This window comes from Palaemon carinicauda, chromosome 3 (genome assembly GCF_036898095.1).
Source record: "Palaemon carinicauda isolate YSFRI2023 chromosome 3, ASM3689809v2, whole genome shotgun sequence".
NCBI classification, from domain to species: domain Eukaryota; kingdom Metazoa; phylum Arthropoda; class Malacostraca; order Decapoda; family Palaemonidae; genus Palaemon; species Palaemon carinicauda.
This window is the reverse complement of record NC_090727.1, coordinates 32,392,268-32,412,267: the sequence shown is the minus strand read 5'-3', so window position 1 is coordinate 32,412,267 and position 20,000 is coordinate 32,392,268.

Genomic DNA, 20,000 nt, shown 5'->3' with positions numbered 1-20,000 from the left:
AATTAATTCTTACTCATATCCTCTCCCTTCGTTTAATATTTATCATTGCTTCTTATTCCCCTTCTTTCAGCCCCTATCTTTTCCTGTATCTCAATTCTTTTGCAACAGCAGTAATTTCATTAACGCCTAAACTAGCTGATTGACAGAAGGCCTTCTTCTCCCCCCCCCTCAGACTGTGGGAAAAAGTGAGCCAATATTTCCACGACCGAGTTCAAGCGAAAGCATTGGGATACAGGAAAAGATAGGGATTGAAAGAAGGGGAATAAAAAGAAACAATGATAAACATTGGTCAAAGAGAGAGGAAAGAAGTAAGAACTGATTGTCTTTACGTTAATCTCTATCTCGGCAAGTAAACCACATTTTTTTTGCACATGAAAAAGCTGATTGATAAAAAGTCATATCGGTCAATTTAGAAAGATATTAAAATGATCTTTGTAGTTTCGTCATTTGCATCCAATTGGAGACTCCTTTGTCTGGAATTTTACAAGAATAATAATGTGTGTGTGTCTGTCTGTGATGGTTATTTAAATTCGTCTTGTGTCCTCATTCCCTCATTATTCATTATCGCTTCTGCTACAACTGATCAATTTAAGTAATGACAAGTCATGTTATGTCAGTATTCAATTTGTCTTAAGAAATTATTTACCTTCAGTTAATACAGTCAGCAACTAGTCTCTCTCTCTCTCTCTCTCTCTCTCTCTCTCTCTCTCTCTCTCTCTATATATATATATATATATATATATATATATATATCACGAAAGGAATTGCCAAATAACTTTAGGGAAAATCGTGTTCATTTGATAATAATATTGATATTAATAATTAATCTTTGAAGAATAAGGAGCAAAATATAATGTAATGAAGTTGAAATTAATTATATGATAAAACATCAATTTTGAAGGTCTTTATCCATTGTTTTAAGAAGGTTAATATATATATATATATATATATATATATATATATATATATATATATATATATATATATAAACCCTTCCACCATATCTTCCAAAATACACTCTTCTGTTTCTTCATTTGTAATGAAATGAATCGTTGAACTTGCATTCATACAAGGATAATGAAAACGAGGAGAGAAAGTATGTAGTCATTCGATGAATATCAGTAAAATAACAAATGCTATGTTTCTTGAAAATTGCCATTAGAAAATTTACTTGATTCACAAGGAAATTGGTTCAAAAATTAGAAAATAGTGAAAGGTAACATTTGACAGCTTGTAATAAAGCAAGAATTATCTTATAATCTTCAACATATGATGTAAAATCATTAGAAAACGGGATTCATATGATTCAAGAAGAGTTTCACAGAAAGGAGTCAAAATAATTCCCTTGGGCATCCATGACAACATCTGAAAAAATGATATCTAAAGTAATCCGGTAAACCCTTCTACGCTTGTAGGATGTAATACACTCTAAATCAATAAAAGTCACGAAAGGATTCGTAAAAATATATGGAAGAACCGAGCCGGGAGCTATTTGAATAAGTAGCAAGGACTCAAAATGCTACTGAAAAGGTATTCAATTCAGATCATATCCCTTTTGATAAAGTAGTCTATTATTATTATTTCAGGTATATTCTTGCTAACACTAAACCGTTATGGTTTTACACCATAGTATGAGTATTACAGCTAGTATAATGTTTATAAATTAGTATAAACAATGACAATGAAACAATCTCCAACAGGTTTATTAGATTTGAGAATAAAGCCCTCAGAAGAATATTGGGAGTTGAATGAAGGGTCAGGATTAGAAATGAAACTATAAGAGAGATTACTCAAGTGCCATATGTAGATGAGATCATGATGAGGGGTAGAAGTAGATGGTTTGAGCATGCTTTTCGCACTCCACAAGAGAGATTAGTTCACCAAACTTTCAGCTGGGTTCCACAAGGCACTAGAAGAGTTGGAAACCCCAGGCCTACATGGCTGAGGACTACGAAGCGTGAAGTAGGAGATGATGGATGGAGAAATATTGATTGAAAAGCTCCATCATGTTCGTAATACTAGGTATGCAGTTTTCAATCACGAGGCTCAATACTACACAGTATTCTAGAAGTTTTATTCCATCTGTGACTAAGTTGTGGAATTATTTTCTTAACCAGATATATATACATACATATATATACATACATACATATATATACATATATATACATACATATATATATATATATATATATATATATATATATATATACATATATATACATACATATATATATATATATATATATATATATATATATATATATATATATATATATACGCACATACGCATATATATATATATGTTATAACCCTTAGGGTTATTATAAGAGTTCTTATTATAATTGTTGTCAGTAATAAATGTAACTCAGTGCTAAAGGTCAGCGGAAACAAACACTCAAGAAAACTTAACAATATTTAATACTTAACAATAACAAAATTTAGATCAACCTTGTTAAAACTACAAATAACATTATTTAATAACAAGGAAGGACAAATAACAGTCCTTTGAATCACACTGGATTCCCTAAAACTAAGAAGCTAAGTCCTAACAAAGACAAGAGAAATATCAATTATAAACTTGGATCCAACAATTTGGCTGGCCAGAACAAAAAATAACCCTAATACTAATTACAAGAAAGAAGGAAGACGGAGTAAATAAAACAAGAAAAACCATCATAAATCCTACCTATAAACACAAAACTAATGAACACAAAACCTTGTCTACAATAGACATACTGGAAGGTATCATGTAGTCACGTCTTAAATATGACAATATATAAAAGATCAAATGATGCAAAGGATTTAAATAGTTCTCTCCTCACTTCAGTGGATGAATCAGAGGAGACACAACACTAGGGCCGTCATTCACTGGTCATAACAGCTATCAGGGCAGGTCCTAAACGCCAGGGCATAACCATAAAGGGCAAGCAATCCCAAACGAAAATCAGACACTCTATGTCTTACCTGGCGTCAGCCTCCCTACTGGCCACCTCACGAGCTTGCAAGCTCCCAAAACCACAGCAGCTGATTGGAGACGTAAGTGCACCAATTCCCTGGGAGGTCCTCCTCGTCAGGGAAAGGCAGAACTGGCTCGAGTCGCAGGTGACAAGAGCACCTGCAGACAACAGATCAATGTAAGGATCAAAAGCGTAATCCAAAGAATCGTCCAAATAAGTTGCCAAACAATCGTCATCCAGAGTCCAAATCACTATGCTGCTCAAGGTATATTATCAGGGGAGTGCTCAAGCCCGAACTGAATTCTGTCCGAGCACCAACGTCCAGACATCAAGTCGCGTTCATAAACACTCGTATGTAAAAAAAAACAATCGTTAAAACGATAGTTCGATAATATAAACAACCGGGGAGGAGGCGCCTAACCACACTGAGAATTGTTAAATTAAGCACTTTACACTTAAACACTTAAATTTCAAAGATAACATAAACAAATACAAAACAAAGGCTATTCTGCCACAAAATGATTCTTAAAAACTAGTAATTAAACCTAGAAAAACAAGGCTGATCTAGACTTTCTAATACCTTCCTCCCCAAAAACAAAACAAAAAATTCCAATAAAATTTTTTTTTTTTTTATACAAAACATGAAACCTGTAAAGAGAAAATGATTAACACATCACTCTTAAGACAAAGTAAAGTCTCAGGGTGAAACCTGAAATAAGAATTCTCATGAACAACACTACAACCAATGAATTTTAAAAACTGAATTGTCACAAAGAAAATTTACCAGCCTAAACAATAGAGAAAACATAATTGAAAAATAAACCATAAGGTCAAATTACCACAAAATATTAACCACCAGACACTGACTGTCTCAAATTCAGCCAATAACATTGAGTTTACACATAACAGACACTACCACAGTATGACCGCCCACACTTTGGTCACTACAGGCTTTACTTTGGTTCAAAAGAAAACAGACAAATTATAAAATACCTCACTAAGAAAACCTAATGACTAACAAACCAAACTCCCAGCGAAAAACACACTCATACTCATCCTTACATCTCTAAGAATAACGCAAACCAATTGAAGAGACGAGAAGGGCGAGGGGAGGGGGGCCAAGTCGTGATCAAATCTATATCCTTGAAAGGGCATCGGGAATTCGATTCTCCGATCCCTTAACGTGTTTAATCATAAGCGAGAACTCTTGTAATTGCAGAGCCCAACGTAAAATTCTCTGGTTGGCGCCTTTCATGCGCTCGATGAAAACCAGTGGGTTGTGATCTGTCCATACTTCTATGGGATAAGAAAAATTTGTCACATAAGGCTTAAAATGCACAAGAGTACGCACCAAGGCGAGGGCCTCCTTTTCAATGGTGGAATATTTTCTCTCGGCGGCTAGTAGCTTTCGGCTGTAATATGATACAGGATGAACCTCTCCTATATCGTTCCTTTGAAAAAGGACACCCCCAATACCTATGTCACTGGCATCCACTGCAATAATAAAAGGTCTCTGGAAATTAGGAGAAGTCAATATTGGATTAGATACTAATACCATCTTGAGTTTAATAAATGCTTCCTCACACTGAGGAGACCACATAAACTTCTGCCCTTTCTCCAACAACTTGGTAAGTGGCTGAGCAATGTCCGAGAAATTTCGCACGAATCTGCGATAATAACCAGTCATGCCCAGCACTCGCCGAACCTCTCTAACATTGCACGGTCTCTTTAAATGCACAATAGCCTCAAGGTTGGCTTGTTTAGGTGCCACCTGACCCAAACCAACCTCGTGACCCAAATAACACACTTTTGCCTTACCAAATTCACATTTTGCTAAATTAATAACCAAACCTGCAAGTTTAAGGGCCTCAAATACCTTACGCAATCTCGCCATGTGCGTACTCCAATCATCACTATATACAACCAAGTCATCGATATAAATTTCAGTTCCCTTTAAACCACAAATGACCCTATTCATAAGCCTCTGGAAAGTACACGCGGCATTTTTCATCCCAAAGGGCATTACTTTACACTCGTAAAGCCCAAAGGGAGTTACAAATGCAGAGATCTCTCTTGCTCGATCAGACAGGGGAACCTGCCAATACCCTTTCAATAAATCCAATTTCGTAATGAACTTAGCAGCCCCTATGTGATCGAGACAGTCATCTATCCGAGGCAAAGGAAAAGAGTCATTCTTAGTGTGTGTGTTAACCTTACGGTAGTCCACACACATACGGAACTTTCCATCAGACTTCTTAACCAGGACTATCGGGGAGCTCCAGGGACTAACGGAAGGTTGGATGAGATCGTGTTCCAGCATATATTTAATCTCCTTATCAACTATATCCCTCTTAATGGGATTCAGCCGATAAGGACTCTGTTTTACAGGAGAAGCATTACCCACGTCTACATCATGCTCAAGAAAATTAGTTCGACCTGGAGAATTCCGAAATAAATCTGGAAAAGAAGAAATTAAATTAATTACATCCCTCCTTTGAGCAATCTCCAGATGACCCAGCCCTTCCTTCAAAACTTCTAAATTTTGAATATTATCATAAAGAGCATCAGAAGACACCTGACAAATCAAATCCTCCAAATCCTCTGAAGGTAAAGCCATGCTTTCAACCACAGGCTCATAAATAATAGCGAGAGGATCATGTCTATTAGAAGTATAGAGTTTTAACCTATTTATATGGAATATTCTGCACTTCCGTTTGATCCCAGGAGCCTCTATTTCATAATTCACCTCCGACAACTTCCTCAACACCTTCCAGGGTCCCTTATATCTTGGTTCAAGGAAATTGTCAGAGTCAGTACTTAAAACTAAAACTAATTCTCCGGGCTCAAACGACCGTGCTTTAGATTTCTTATCAAAATTTAATTTCATAGCAGCCTGAGAACTAGCCAAATTTTCTCTGGCAAATTTCCAGGCTCTAGATAATTTTTTCCTCAAGTCCTCCACAAAGTCTCCTACGTTTGCATTCCCACCTCGATTAGTCTCAAGCATCTCATGAAAAATCTCCAAAGGCCCACGTACTTTGTGTCCAAATACCAGTTCGAAAGGAGCTACCCCAGTTGAAGAATTTGGGTGATTTCGTAGAGCAAAGAGAGCAAAGGGAAGACCTTTATCCCATTCTTCCCCTTGTTCATAACAATATTTTTTCAAAATAGATTTAAGGGTCTGATGGAACCTTTCCACCAGGCCCTGACTCTCTGGATGATATGGTACACTGGTCTTGTGCCGAATGGCCAGTTCTGCACATTTACCTTTAAATACCTTGCTAGTAAAATTTGTACCGCAGTCAGTTTGAATAGTACGAGGGAGACCATACCTGGAAAAGAATTCAATTAGTTTGTCAAATACAACCTTAGAGGTTATCCTTCTCATTGGGAAGGCCTCAGGGAATCGAGATGCTCTATCCATGATTGTCAAGAGATGGGTAAACCCAGACTTAGTTTTAGGCAAAGGCCCAACCACATCGATAACTAATTCCACAAAAGGCTCACCTATCGCAGGAATTGGATTTAAGGGAGCTTTAGGAATAATTTGGTTGGGTGTCCCCATCACTTGACAAACCTCACATTCATTAATAAATTGTTTCACAGATGATTTTAATCCTGGCCACCAAAAACATTCTGCCAACTTTCGAAAAGTTTTACATACACCGAAGTGGCCAGAAAAAGAATCATCATGTGCAAGACTCAAGACAGACCTACGGAATTGAGATGGGACAACAATTTGTTCAATACGAGATGTCTTGCTCAGATTATCAGTTAAAGGACGACTAATCCGGTATAGTAAACCATTGATCACACAAAACCTGGGTTTAGTCAAATCTGCAGTGTCACCCAAATCAAAATTAAATTCCTTTTTCTGAGCTTCAATAAATGAAGACCTGTCCCAATCAGGTCTCAAAACATTGCTAACCACACTATTACCACTACTATCTACAGACCCGGGCCTCTCTATGTCTACTTCTAAACTACTTAAGATTAAATCTTCGTCATTATCAATTAAATTTGCAGCCTTTACTGCTGCCCGGGTTGTTACTGCAACAGGACAGGCGTGCACAGACAATATGGGGAACAACTCTTGTCCTTTTGTATTTAACATATCGTTACCCAAAATGCCGTCAATTCCAGGAATAGGGAGACACTCAACAACTGCTAATTCTGTCACTTTATCATAACCAGGGAAAGACAATCTGACCTCCACTAACGGAGCCGAAACAACGGTGTTCGGGAACCCTCCCAGAACAACAAAATTTCCTGTATACTCAGCTAAATTTTTCAAAGTGTCTTTCAAAACCAGAGACCGAGCTGACCCTGTGTCCCTCAAAAATTTCACACCAACAGTTTTAGAAGTAGATATTAATTTACCAGGCCAAATATATTTATCATAAAGTAGTCATGCCTCCTTTCTGCTAGAAGACTGACTACTGCTACTACCATCATTACTAGTGTTAGCTACTGGACGGTTTTCAACTACGGGATCACTGATAACAGGTTTACCAGTAGATATTAGTGACACAGGATTATTATTATTCCTTTGGAGGTACCTTCTTCTGGCATAACACTGTGCCTGATAATGTCCCTGCTTATTACACCAAAAACAAGTCCCCCTACCTCTATTATTCATATTACCTGGGCCAGAACCAAACCTATTATCTTCAGAAAAGACACGAGTGTCCTGTCCACTCAAGTCTTTTCCCTGGTTACTATCAGGCTTATGATTTTTATCTGGTGGGTTACCCTGCCCACGAGTATTCACAAAAGAGCCCAACCTCTGAAAATTAACTGGCCTAGCAGATTGAAAATTCACATCTTTATTTCCAAAACTACCAGACCCAGTTCGATGGGTCAATACAAACTCGTCCGCAATTTGGGCGGCATTACTTAAATTAAAAGCTTTTACCTCTTCTAGATAAATTTTCAATTCCTTACTACATGACCTTTTGAATTCTTCTAGAAGCATGAGTTCTCTCAAAGCGGAGAAAGAGACCACCTGGCGGCTTTTTAACCAATGATCAAATTGTTCCTCCTTAAGCCTAGCAAATTCGACATAAGTAAGGGAGGCCTGCTTCGTAAAATTTCTGAACTTAAGGCGGTAGGCCTCAGGAACCAAATCATATGCCTTGAGGACTAGAGCCTTAACCTTATGGTAATCACGGGCAATACCTTCTTCCAAGGCATTATACACTCTAATTGCCTTGCCCACCAACCTACATTGAATTAGTACAGTCCACATTTCTGGGGGCCAAGACAACCGAGTGGCAACACGTTCAAAAGCCTTGAAAAATTCTGGAACATTCAACTCTTCAAATACTGGCACCAATTTCAAGGCCGCACCTACATTAAACTTATCCTGTGAGTTGCCCCGAGGTGTACTAAAATGATTAGAGGTGCCCTGCAGCCTAGCAATTTCTAAATTGATATTGGCCATCTCCAATTCATGCCGCCTCGCCCTCTCATTCTCTTCAAATTCCAGTTTCATCAATTCTATCCGTTTACATATTAAATCAAATTCACCGTTCTCCTTGGACTCCACCAAAGGACAAACAGGAACCTGAGGATCTTTTGGCGCAGGGTTTACTACAGAATTGAATGGATTAGTGGAAACATTTAGTTTCAGAGGCAAGTTAGCCTGACCTTCATAAATAGTTCCTGTCCGGGGAGGATCCTCAAACAGAGTTAGACCTCCATTAACACTTATTCTGTCATCATCATTAATCATACTACCCTCACGCTCAGAGTCACTACTACCTGAAACTTCATACTCCCTAACCAAATGTTCAGCCTCAGCCAGACCTTGAGCAACTTTACTTTTAACAGCTACCAACAATTGATTTTTCGTATCCGCTGCCCTCAACGGAATACCCAACCACCGGGCACAACTTACTAAACAAGTCTTATTTAGTACTGGCAGATGCTTTATACAATCACCTGACCCTAAAAACTCTGCGGGGTCAAACACAAAACCCTCCATTGCACCAAAATTAGCAGGGGAGAAAGGTAATACTTTACAACTAAAGAAAATATTGTCAAATTAACAAAGTGCTGTTCCACAGACCAAAACACTGAGTACACCTGAGAACAATCCTGTCACGGTCGCCAAATTGTTATAACCCTTAGGGTTATTATAAGAGTTCTTATTATAATTGTTGTCAGTAATAAATGTAACTCAGTGCTAAAGGTCAGCGGAAACAAACACTCAAGAAAACTTAACAATATTTAATACTTAACAATAACAAAATTTAGATCAACCTTGTTAAAACTACAAATAACATTATTTAATAACAAGGAAGGACAAATAACAGTCCTTTGAATCACACTGGATTCCCTAAAACTAAGAAGCTAAGTCCTAACAAAGACAAGAGAAATATCAATTATAAACTTGGATCCAACAATTTGGCTGGCCAGAACAAAAAATAACCCTAATACTAATTACAAGAAAGAAGGAAGACGGAGTAAATAAAACAAGAAAAACCATCATAAATCCTACCTATAAACACAAAACTAATGAACACAAAACCTTGTCTACAATAGACATACTGGAAGGTATCATGTAGTCACGTCTTAAATATGACAATATATAAAAGATCAAATGATGCAAAGGATTTAAATAGTTCTCTCCTCACTTCAGTGGATGAATCAGAGGAGACACAACACTAGGGCCGTCATTCACTGGTCATAACAGCTATCAGGGCAGGTCCTAAACGCCAGGGCATAACCATAAAGGGCAAGCAATCCCAAACGAAAATCAGACACTCTATGTCTTACCTGGCGTCAGCCTCCCTACTGGCCACCTCACGAGCTTGCAAGCTCCCAAAACCACAGCAGCTGATTGGAGACGTAAGTGCACCAATTCCCTGGGAGGTCCTCCTCGTCAGGGAAAGGCAGAACTGGCTCGAGTCGCAGGTGACAAGAGCACCTGCAGACAACAGATCAATGTAAGGATCAAAAGCGTAATCCAAAGAATCGTCCAAATAAGTTGCCAAACAATCGTCATCCAGAGTCCAAATCACTATGCTGCTCAAGGTATATTATCAGGGGAGTGCTCAAGCCCGAACTGAATTCTGTCCGAGCACCAACGTCCAGACATCAAGTCGCGTTCATAAACACTCGTATGTAAAAAAAAACAATCGTTAAAACGATAGTTCGATAATATAAACAACCGGGGAGGAGGCGCCTAACCACACTGAGAATTGTTAAATTAAGCACTTTACACTTAAACACTTAAATTTCAAAGATAACATAAACAAATACAAAACAAAGGCTATTCTGCCACAAAATGATTCTTAAAAACTAGTAATTAAACCTAGAAAAACAAGGCTGATCTAGACTTTCTAATAATATATATATATATATATATATATATATATATATATATATTATACACACATACACGCACATACACACACACACACACACACACACACACACACATATATATATATATATATATATATATATATATATATATATATATATATATATATATATATATATGAAATATAATGAAATACTACCGCTAGAAGTTGTGGGGTCCTTTGACTGGTCAGACCGGATCCGCCCTTTGCCTACACATACACCGAATAGTCTGGACTATTCTTTATAGATTCTCCTCTGCCCGCATACACCTGACAACACTGAGATTACCCAATAATTGCTTCTTCACCCAAGGGGTTAACTACTGCACTGTAATTGTTCAGTGGCTACTTTCCTCTTGGTAAGGCTAGAAGAGACTCTTTAGCTATGGTAAGCAGCTCTTCTAGGAGAAGGACACTGCAAAATCAAACCATTGTGCCATAGCCTCTGTACCATGGTCTTCCACTGTCTTGGGTTAGAGTTCTCTTGCTTGAGGGTACACTCGGGCACACTATTCTATGTTATTTCTCATCCTCTTATTTCGTTAAAGTTTTTATAGTTTATGTAAGAAATATTTATTCTAATGTTGTTACTGTTCTTAAGATATTTTATTTGTCCTTGTTTCCTTTCCTCACGAGGCTATTTTCCCTGTTGGGCCCCTGGGCTTATAGCATCCTGCTTTTTCAACTAGGGTTGTAGCTTAGCAGTTAATAATAATAATAATAATAATAATAACAGGATATTCTAAGAACAGTAATATTTAAGTAAATATCTCCTATATAAAAACATTTAACAAAACCAGATTATTATTATTATTATTACTTACTAAGCTACAACCCTAGTTGGAAAAGCAGTATGCTATAAGTCCAGGGGCTCCAACAGGGAAAATAGCTCAGTGCGGAAAGGAAAAAAGGAAAATAAAATATTCTAAGAAGAGTAACAACAATAAATATCTACTATATAAACTATAAAAACTTTAACAAAACAAGAGGAAGAGAAATAAAATAGAATAATGTGCCCGAGTGTACAAGATCATGGTACAGAGGCTATGACACTACCCAAGACTAGAGAACAATGGTTTGATTTTGGAGTGTCCTTCTCTTAGAAGAGCTGCTTATCATAGCTATTGCGTTAGTTAAAAGCTTGGGTTTGACTGTGAAATGAAAGTGTATGATTTGTAGTTCTGGCTGTTTGTATATATTATTTGATTCGTGATCCAGAAGTGTACTGCAGGGGAACCCTACTCTCTACAGAACCTTTCGTAAATAATTTTCATTTAAATTGTTCATTTTTTCTTAGATCGTTTATTTATTGCCTTATTTCCTTTCCTCACTGGGCTATTTTTCCCTGGTGATACCTTGGGCTTATAGCAGTTTGCTTTTCCAACTAGGGCTGTAGCTTAGCTAATAATAATAATAATAATAATAATAATAATAACAATCTTATTCAAAATCAAAATCCTAATCATAATCATAATCATTATCCTTATCCTTATCCTTATCCTAATCCTAATCATAATCCTAATAATTTGCATTGGAAGGCATTCAACATTTGACATCGCATATTGCTCGTTCATTGTCAAATCCACAATATCGAAGCACCACTAAGAAAACAAGAAAGTCTTCAGTTTCCTCTTGAAAGTCTTAATATCTTCAGTAGTCTTTCTGATGTCTAGTGGGAGCTCATTGTGCAGTCTTGTAGTTCCATTTTGAAATCTTTTGAAATCCTAAAATGTTTCCCATAGTATTTCATTTATAATCCTAGTCCCAGAGCCCATCTATAGGGCCTAAATTCTATAAACTTAAATGAACTATCAAATCAAACCCTATGATTACCTTGCCTTGTTGCCCTTGTCGGAATCCAAGATTTTGCGTAGGGTATGTATTCAACCGTATCTGTTTGTTAGTTTATTTGTTTGTGAGTAATTTACACAAAAACTACCGTACCGATGTTGACCAAACTTGGTATTCATGTTGAGTACGAGCCAAGGATGAATCTGTGGATAAAGTACATCAAAATACAAGTACGCAGAAGTACTTTGAAAACAATCGCAATGTTAATTAAATGGCAAATATTTTGTTAGTTTATTTTGTGAAAAACAGCAAAAACTACTGAACCAATTTCAACTAGACTTGGTGGACATGTGGGGTAATGACCCAAGGACATATCCATTAGAGTTTGAAGACAATATACTGTACATCATCGAAGTACAAGTAAGCAGTGGAGTGAAGAGCAAATCAGGACTGCTTGGCTTGGTGTAGGCATACTCTCTACTTAGTATATACCCACCTAGTTTCTCTTTTTTTTTTGGTTACCAGGTACTACTACCTTTGTTATACAATATCCAATACTGTTTAGCGTTCAGAGATTAAGCCGAAATGTTGTCGAGTCCTTTTTATAAGTACTGTACCAGCAGTCTTTGAGAGAGAGAGAGAGAGAGAGAGAGAGAGAGAGAGAGAGAGAGAGAGAGAGAGAGAGATGAAATAACTATTTTGACTATTTTTAGTAACCAGTAGTCATACAGCTTTATTGTTTTTTTCTTTGAATGAAAGCAAATTGCTTTTACGCAAATCACACTTCCATCAACGTATTTGAAATGTCATTGTATATAGATTTATTTTATTACAGTATTTACTTTTACAATTTGAAAACCAAGTCTCTCTCTCTCTCTCTCTCTCTCTCTCTCTCTCTCTCTCTGTCAACGTTCAAATGCTCTTATTATTGTTGTTGTTGTTCTGTTTATTTTTTTTATTTTTCTAATTCTCTTGCTCTGTCGGGCTGTTATTATTATTATTATTATTATTATTAGCTAAGCTACGACCCTAGTCTGAAAAGCAGAATACATTAAGCCCAAGGCCTCCAACAGGGAAAATAGCCCAGTAAGGAAAGGAAATAAGGAAACAGATAGAATAGTGCGCCTGAGTGTGTACCATCAAGCAAGAGAACTCTAACCCAAGGCAATGGACGACTATGCTAATGTATATATTCTTGTTGGTTAATGCAACGATTATGCATTTGTATTATTCTATCATTTATGCTACTTATTTTTCAATGCGTGAGATATTTTTAAATCTATTATTAGCCATAGTTTACGTATATATATATATATATATATATATATATATATATATATATATATATATATATATATATATATATATATATGTATATACATATATATATATATATATATATATATATATATATATATATATATATATATATATATATATATATATATGTCAATACTCAATACTACACAGTATTCTAGAAGTTTTATTCCTGCTGTGACCAAGTTGTGGAATGATCTTCCTAATCGGGTAGTTGAATCGGTAGAACTTCAAAAGTTCAAACTTGCAACAAATGTTTTTATATTGAACAGGCTGACATATATCTCCCTATAGTTTTTATGTGAAATGTCTGTTTTTCAAATATTTTATTTCAATTGTTCATTACTTCTTATATTGTTTAATCAATTCCTTATTCCCATCTCTCATTGGGCTATTTTTCCCTGTTGGGACCCATAGGCTAATAGCATCCTGCTTTTCCAACTGGGGTTGTAGCTAATAATAATAATAATAATAATAATAATAATAATAATAACATGAGCCCGACAGAGCAAGAGAATTAGAAAAATTAAACAAGAATAAACAGAAGAAACAGCTTGGGCACGAGGCAAGATTAGGGAGGTCTAGGGTGGTCGGGTGGTGGTTGGTCCCTTCCCGGGGGAGGGTCCCCGGGTAGGAGAGTGAGTGTAAGCGAAGACTTCGGTAGTGGTGGTGGTGGTGTTGCTGCTGCTCAGCTGACTGACTGCTGAGGCGCCGCGCCGCTCAGAGGAGGTGGAACCGTGGAGGGACTATAGGGACTCAGGGTCAGGGAGTGAGGGGTTACCCGGGTTAGTTTGTTGCAGACTGTTGACGAGGTTATGCGTGCTAGCTGCTCTATTCAACCGCTTACGTAAATAAAGTTTTTGCGGTTTATTTACGCCTGTTATTGTTTAGCCTTTTAGATTAATTTCATATCAGTTTATAGAGGTTTTAGTGTGAATTTCGAAGATTTTCGTTAATGATTATAGAGAAAACTCTTATAAATATACCTTCGTTTATTAACTTGGTACTAGTTGGTAAGATATAACTCTTTCAGGAGACAGGAATACGATCTATTTGATTTCGTTGTGAATAAAAACTATCTTATATTATATTGATGATAACTATTATGAATATCTGGGCACGAATGTCTTCCCATGGGACACAGCTTAGAAATAATTTTTATTTATGTTTAATGATAACGACTTTTGTAATCCACATATTCCTTTTTAACTCGAGTTTAGTGATATAGATCTGGTGTTTGTAGAGGCAGTATATTATTATTATTATTATTATTATTATTATCATTATTATTATTTGATTATTCCCTATCTTGAGTGTAGGACCTCCTGTGGGCAGTTCTGCCTGTGGGGATACTGTCTCGCTTTTACCCACAGTGGGTTGTGAGGATGTCCTGTTAATCTTAGCAGGATTTAATATATTTTATCATGATTTTCAATACTGCCTCTGCTTGTTTGACTATTTTCCCATATATATTTTTACAGTGATTTAGTTTGTATTTATAGTTATAGCCATAATATGAATCTCTCTCTCTCTCTCTCTCTCTCTCTCTCTCTCTCTCTCTCTCTCTCTCTCTCTCTCGAAGTGACATTAGTCGAGCGAATTCTGGTGTATGACAATGTGTTAATCATGTTTGACCTGCTGAATAAGCTCGCATCAATTATAGGTCTTTTATCAAACTTCAGAAAGTTTATCACAGGTTATAGCTGAAGAATATTTATTAGGAAACTCTAGCTGTACCAAAACGAGTGTTTTTAATAATCTAATTATGAGCAGAACTTAGAAAGGCAAAACTAATTTCATACACTTTTACTTAAGAGGAACTATATATATATATATATATATATATATATATATATATATATATGTATATATATATGTATATATATATATGTATATATATATATGTGTATATATATATATATATATATGTATATATATATATATATATATATATATATATATACATTGTATACTGTTTGGTTTCCTTAACGTGGTGAAAGGGTTTATGTTTTATGATCAGCAAAGCTGTGGTATTGAGGCCCTTACATACTAGATTCATTATTTCTTTATGAATGACTCAGCATTATGGTTTGATTCTGCTTATCGTAAATTTTCGAGTATAAAACTATCTTAGTCGAATAAATTGTTTTTGTAATTATTAAATTTCGTTTGTAATTATTAAACAGCCCAGGAGATTAAACTGCATTCTGTTAAACTATAGCTGTACTTCACCCTATCAATATTTCACTCTTTATCTTATGGGTGATGAAACTGATTCTCCTAAACTAGAATCTAATTCTTTAACTGATGGCTAAACAAAAAGGCAAAGAACCAAAAACCTAATTCTTCATTCATCATCTATTCACGCTTCTTAGTTCTCAACCATGTAGGCCTGGGTCTTTCAACTCTTCTAGTGCAATTAGCCATTGAAATTTCTAAGATCTAAAGACATTTGTCAGTGATAAATATATATATATATATATATATATATATATATATATATATATATATATATATATATATTGTTTTTCACCCTGGCAAATATATGCTGCACTGCCTTTACTCTGTACAATGGAGTCAGTTGCACCAACTTGCACAGATCATGAAAAGATTCCTCTCTCTCTCTCTCTCTCTCTCTCTCTCTCTCTCTCTCTCTCTCTCTCAATGGTTTTTGGGCTGAACGTAAGTCACCATATCGTCTCTAAGCGGCGGATGGCGTTGTGCGCTGCCATTGGCTAGCTAGCATAGGTAACTCTCGACCAATCAGCTTTCGTATTGAATCATTTGGGATGTTGAGGGCGGCAACATTGACACTTGATCTGCCTCTTGCATCTTAGGTTGCACGGTCGCTATTTTCTCGAATATTGACATTTTTAGCAATAAATCTTTTAAGTGGTAAGATAATTCGTCATATTTATAACTTAGAGGAGGGTTTCTATTATAAATATATTTCTAAATGAATATTGCAGCAATCGTGAGAAATATGAGTGACAGGGAAGAAACATTGCAATGGGGAAGGCGGAGTTAACTTCGACTCGCATAACGGGGATACTACTTTATCGTCTGGCCCGATGCTAAAGTTGAGAGGAGACTCGTTGTTGTTGTTGTTGTTGTTGTTGTTGTTGTTGTACTACAAGTCTGGGTATAACACATACTTTTAAAACAAAATATTATTCAAATCTAATATTAATACATAATATTTTCTATTTAATTTTAATCATTTTCAAGGTTTCCTTTGGGTAGTAGGCTGTGAAGGATAAAGGGATAAAGGATATTCAGCAGTATTTATTTATTTATAGGTGGTTGAGGGTAAAGGGATGAAAGATAACCTATTTGTCAATATACATCTCCTAATAAAAGCAGGAAGACCCAGGCCTACATGGCTGAGGACTATGAAACGTGAAGTGGGAGATGAATGGAGAGAATCTAACCGAGGCCCTTCGCGTCAATAAGCGTTGGAGGAGGTGATATTGAATGAATAAGGATGAAGAAGTTATTATTATTATTATTATTATTATTATTACTTGCTAAGCTACAACTTTAGTTGGAAAATCAGGATGCTACAAGGCCAGGGGCCCCAACAGGGAAAATAGCCCAGTGAGGAAAGGAAACAAGGTATAATAAAATATTTTAAGGACAGTAAAGTTGGAGAGGAAGAGGTATAGCAGTAGTTTCTGATAAGTAGAACTCGGTAAGGGAAAAAATTTATAGCATAAACAGTATAAATGTTAATAGTTAAGGAGAGAGAGAGAGAGAGAGAGAGAGAGAGAGAGAGAGAGAGAGAGAGAGAGAGAGAGAGAGAGATTCTTGTCTCAAAGACTATTTGGTTCTCTTGCTTGAGGAAACACTTGGACACACTATTCTCTAATTTTTCTTCCTCTTGTTTTGCTAGAGTTTTTATTTTAATGCTGTTACGGTTCTTTAAATATTTCATTTTTCCTCATTTTCATTCCTCTCTGGGCTATTTTCCCCGTTGGGATCCCTGGGCTTATAGCATCCTACTTTTCGAACTAGGGTTGTAGCTTAGATAATAATAATAATAATCCGCTGAGACTCCATTCATTTGCTCTTTGGTAGAGCGATTTTTAGAATGATATATTGTTAATTTATTCTCATCATTTATTTATTTCCTTATTTCCTTTCCTCACTGGGCTATTTTTCCCTGTTGGAGCCCTTGGGCTTATAGCATCTTTCTTTTCCAACTAGGGTTGTAGCTTGGCTAATAATAATAATAATAATAATAATAATAATAATGATAATAATAATTAAGCATTTAGAGAGTTCTTATGATCTTGCCTAACTTATTTTTGAACTCGTTTACCTAAGTGTTACTGTTCACTACATCCGCTGGAAGTCTATTCCACGTATTTGCTATCTTGTATGAGAGAGAGAGAGAGAGAGAGAGAGAGAGAGAGAGAGAGAGAGAGAGAGAGAGAGATTATGACGCAGTTGAATAGAGGAGTGTTGAGGTAGCAGTGGCTAAAAATAGATTCTGGAGGCCTGGTGAGGGGAGGAACGAGGCCCCCTGAATAAACAGAATAAGGAAAAGGAATAAAAACAAGAGGAATAATAGATACAATGGAATGAAAAGGACTAGGGTGGTGAGAATGATTTAGATGTGTGAAATAAGACGGAATTCGTGATAGGTATAGAGGAATATAGAAGGATACTGTTAGTTTGCATTAGAGAGATTGTTAAAAGTTCGTAATCAGGACCGGGGGGAGAGAGAGAGAGAGAGAGAGAGAGAGAGAGAGAGAGAGAGAGAGAGAGAGAGAGTTGCTAGTGTCTCCATTGCAGAGTAAAAGGCAGTAGAGTGCAGTATGTGATTTCTAGGTTAAGAAACACACACACACACACACATATATATATATATATATATATATATATATATGTGTGTGTGTGTGTGTGTGAATAATCTTCATAATCAGTGTAAAATGCCTTTAGACCTCAGAATTTTAAATGGCATTTGATTTTAAACTAAATTACTTACAATTATTATTATTATTATTATTATTATTAACTAACTAACAATCCTAGTTGGTAAAGCAAGATGCTAAAAGTCCAAGGGTCCCAACAGGGAAAAATAGCGAAGTGAGGGAAGTAAATAAGGAACTAAATTACCTTAGAGAATATTAATTAACAATTAAAATAAAATATTCTAAGAACAGTAGCAATATTGAAATAAATCTTTCATATATAAACTATGAAAGAGAAATAAGATAGAATAGTGTGCCCGAGTGTACCCTCATGCAAAAGAACGCTAACCCAAGACAGTGGAAGAATATGGTACAGAGGCTATGGCCCTACCCAAGACTAGAGAAGAATGGTTTGATTTTGAAGTGTCCTCCTAGAAGAGCTGCTTACCATAGCTAAAGAGTCTCAACTATTATCTTCAGCATTTGTACGAGTTGCATGGGGGCAATGTTTCTTGACCATTAGTATAGATGATATCAGGGTCCTGGACAGCTGCTACAAGGTGACAGGACAATATACATTAGAGGTGGGTTGGCTGTACTTTAGATGAATTCATAGTTTTTCTCTTATCGGGCTAAACTACAAGGCAGCGTTAAGATGTGTTTTGGTCTCTCGATATTGTCTATACTTTTATTTATTCTTTATTTCTTGGATAAAATGATTATACCTGCCAAATGAAAACTTTTGTTTTTTATCTTGGTCTGGGACGCGCAGATTTTAGGGTTGAATTGTGTATTTTAGAATATACTAGGAGAGACTCCTTAGCTATGGTTAGCAGCTCTTCCAGGAGGACACTCCAAGATCAAACCATTGTTCTCTAGTCTTGGATAGTGCTATAGCCTATGTACCATGGCCTTCCAGTGTCTTGGGTTAGAGTTCTCTTGCTTGAAGGTACACTGTGGCTCGCTGTTCTATCTAATTTCTTTTCCTCTTGTTTTGTTAAAGTTTTTATAGTTTATATAGGAAATATTTATTTTAATATTGTTACTGTTCATGAAATGTTTACTTTTTCTTGTTTCCTTTCCTCACTGGGCTATTTTCCCAGTTAGGGCCCCTGGGCTTATAGCATCCTGCTTTTCCAACTAGAGTTGTAGCTAAGCAAGTAATGATAATAATAATAATAATAATAATAATAATAATAGGTGTATTTATTGTTATTTGAAACTTTACGGAACATGGTTAGGTTCTTGTTCTTCTATGTAACGTCTCTTAGCATTGAATGGCGTTGTGAACTGCCATTGGCTAGCTAGCATAGATAACTCTCGACCAATAGGATTTCGTATTGAATCATTTGGGATACTGAAGGTGGCAACATAGAGACTTGATCTTCCTCTTGCATCTTAGATAAATCATATAAGTGATGTTATAGGTCGCTTCATAGTTAGACTAAGGAATTATGATATACTTCTGAATGAACATTTCAGCATTCATGAGAAATGTGATTGACAGGGAAGATCATAGCAATAGAAAAGGCGGAGTTAACTCGGACTTGCTTAGCGCGCTGCCAGAATTGAGAGGAGAGACTGACAGCTATGTACGAGTTGCCACATTGCACGATACTGTTGAGGTGGTAGAAAAATTTAGCTCT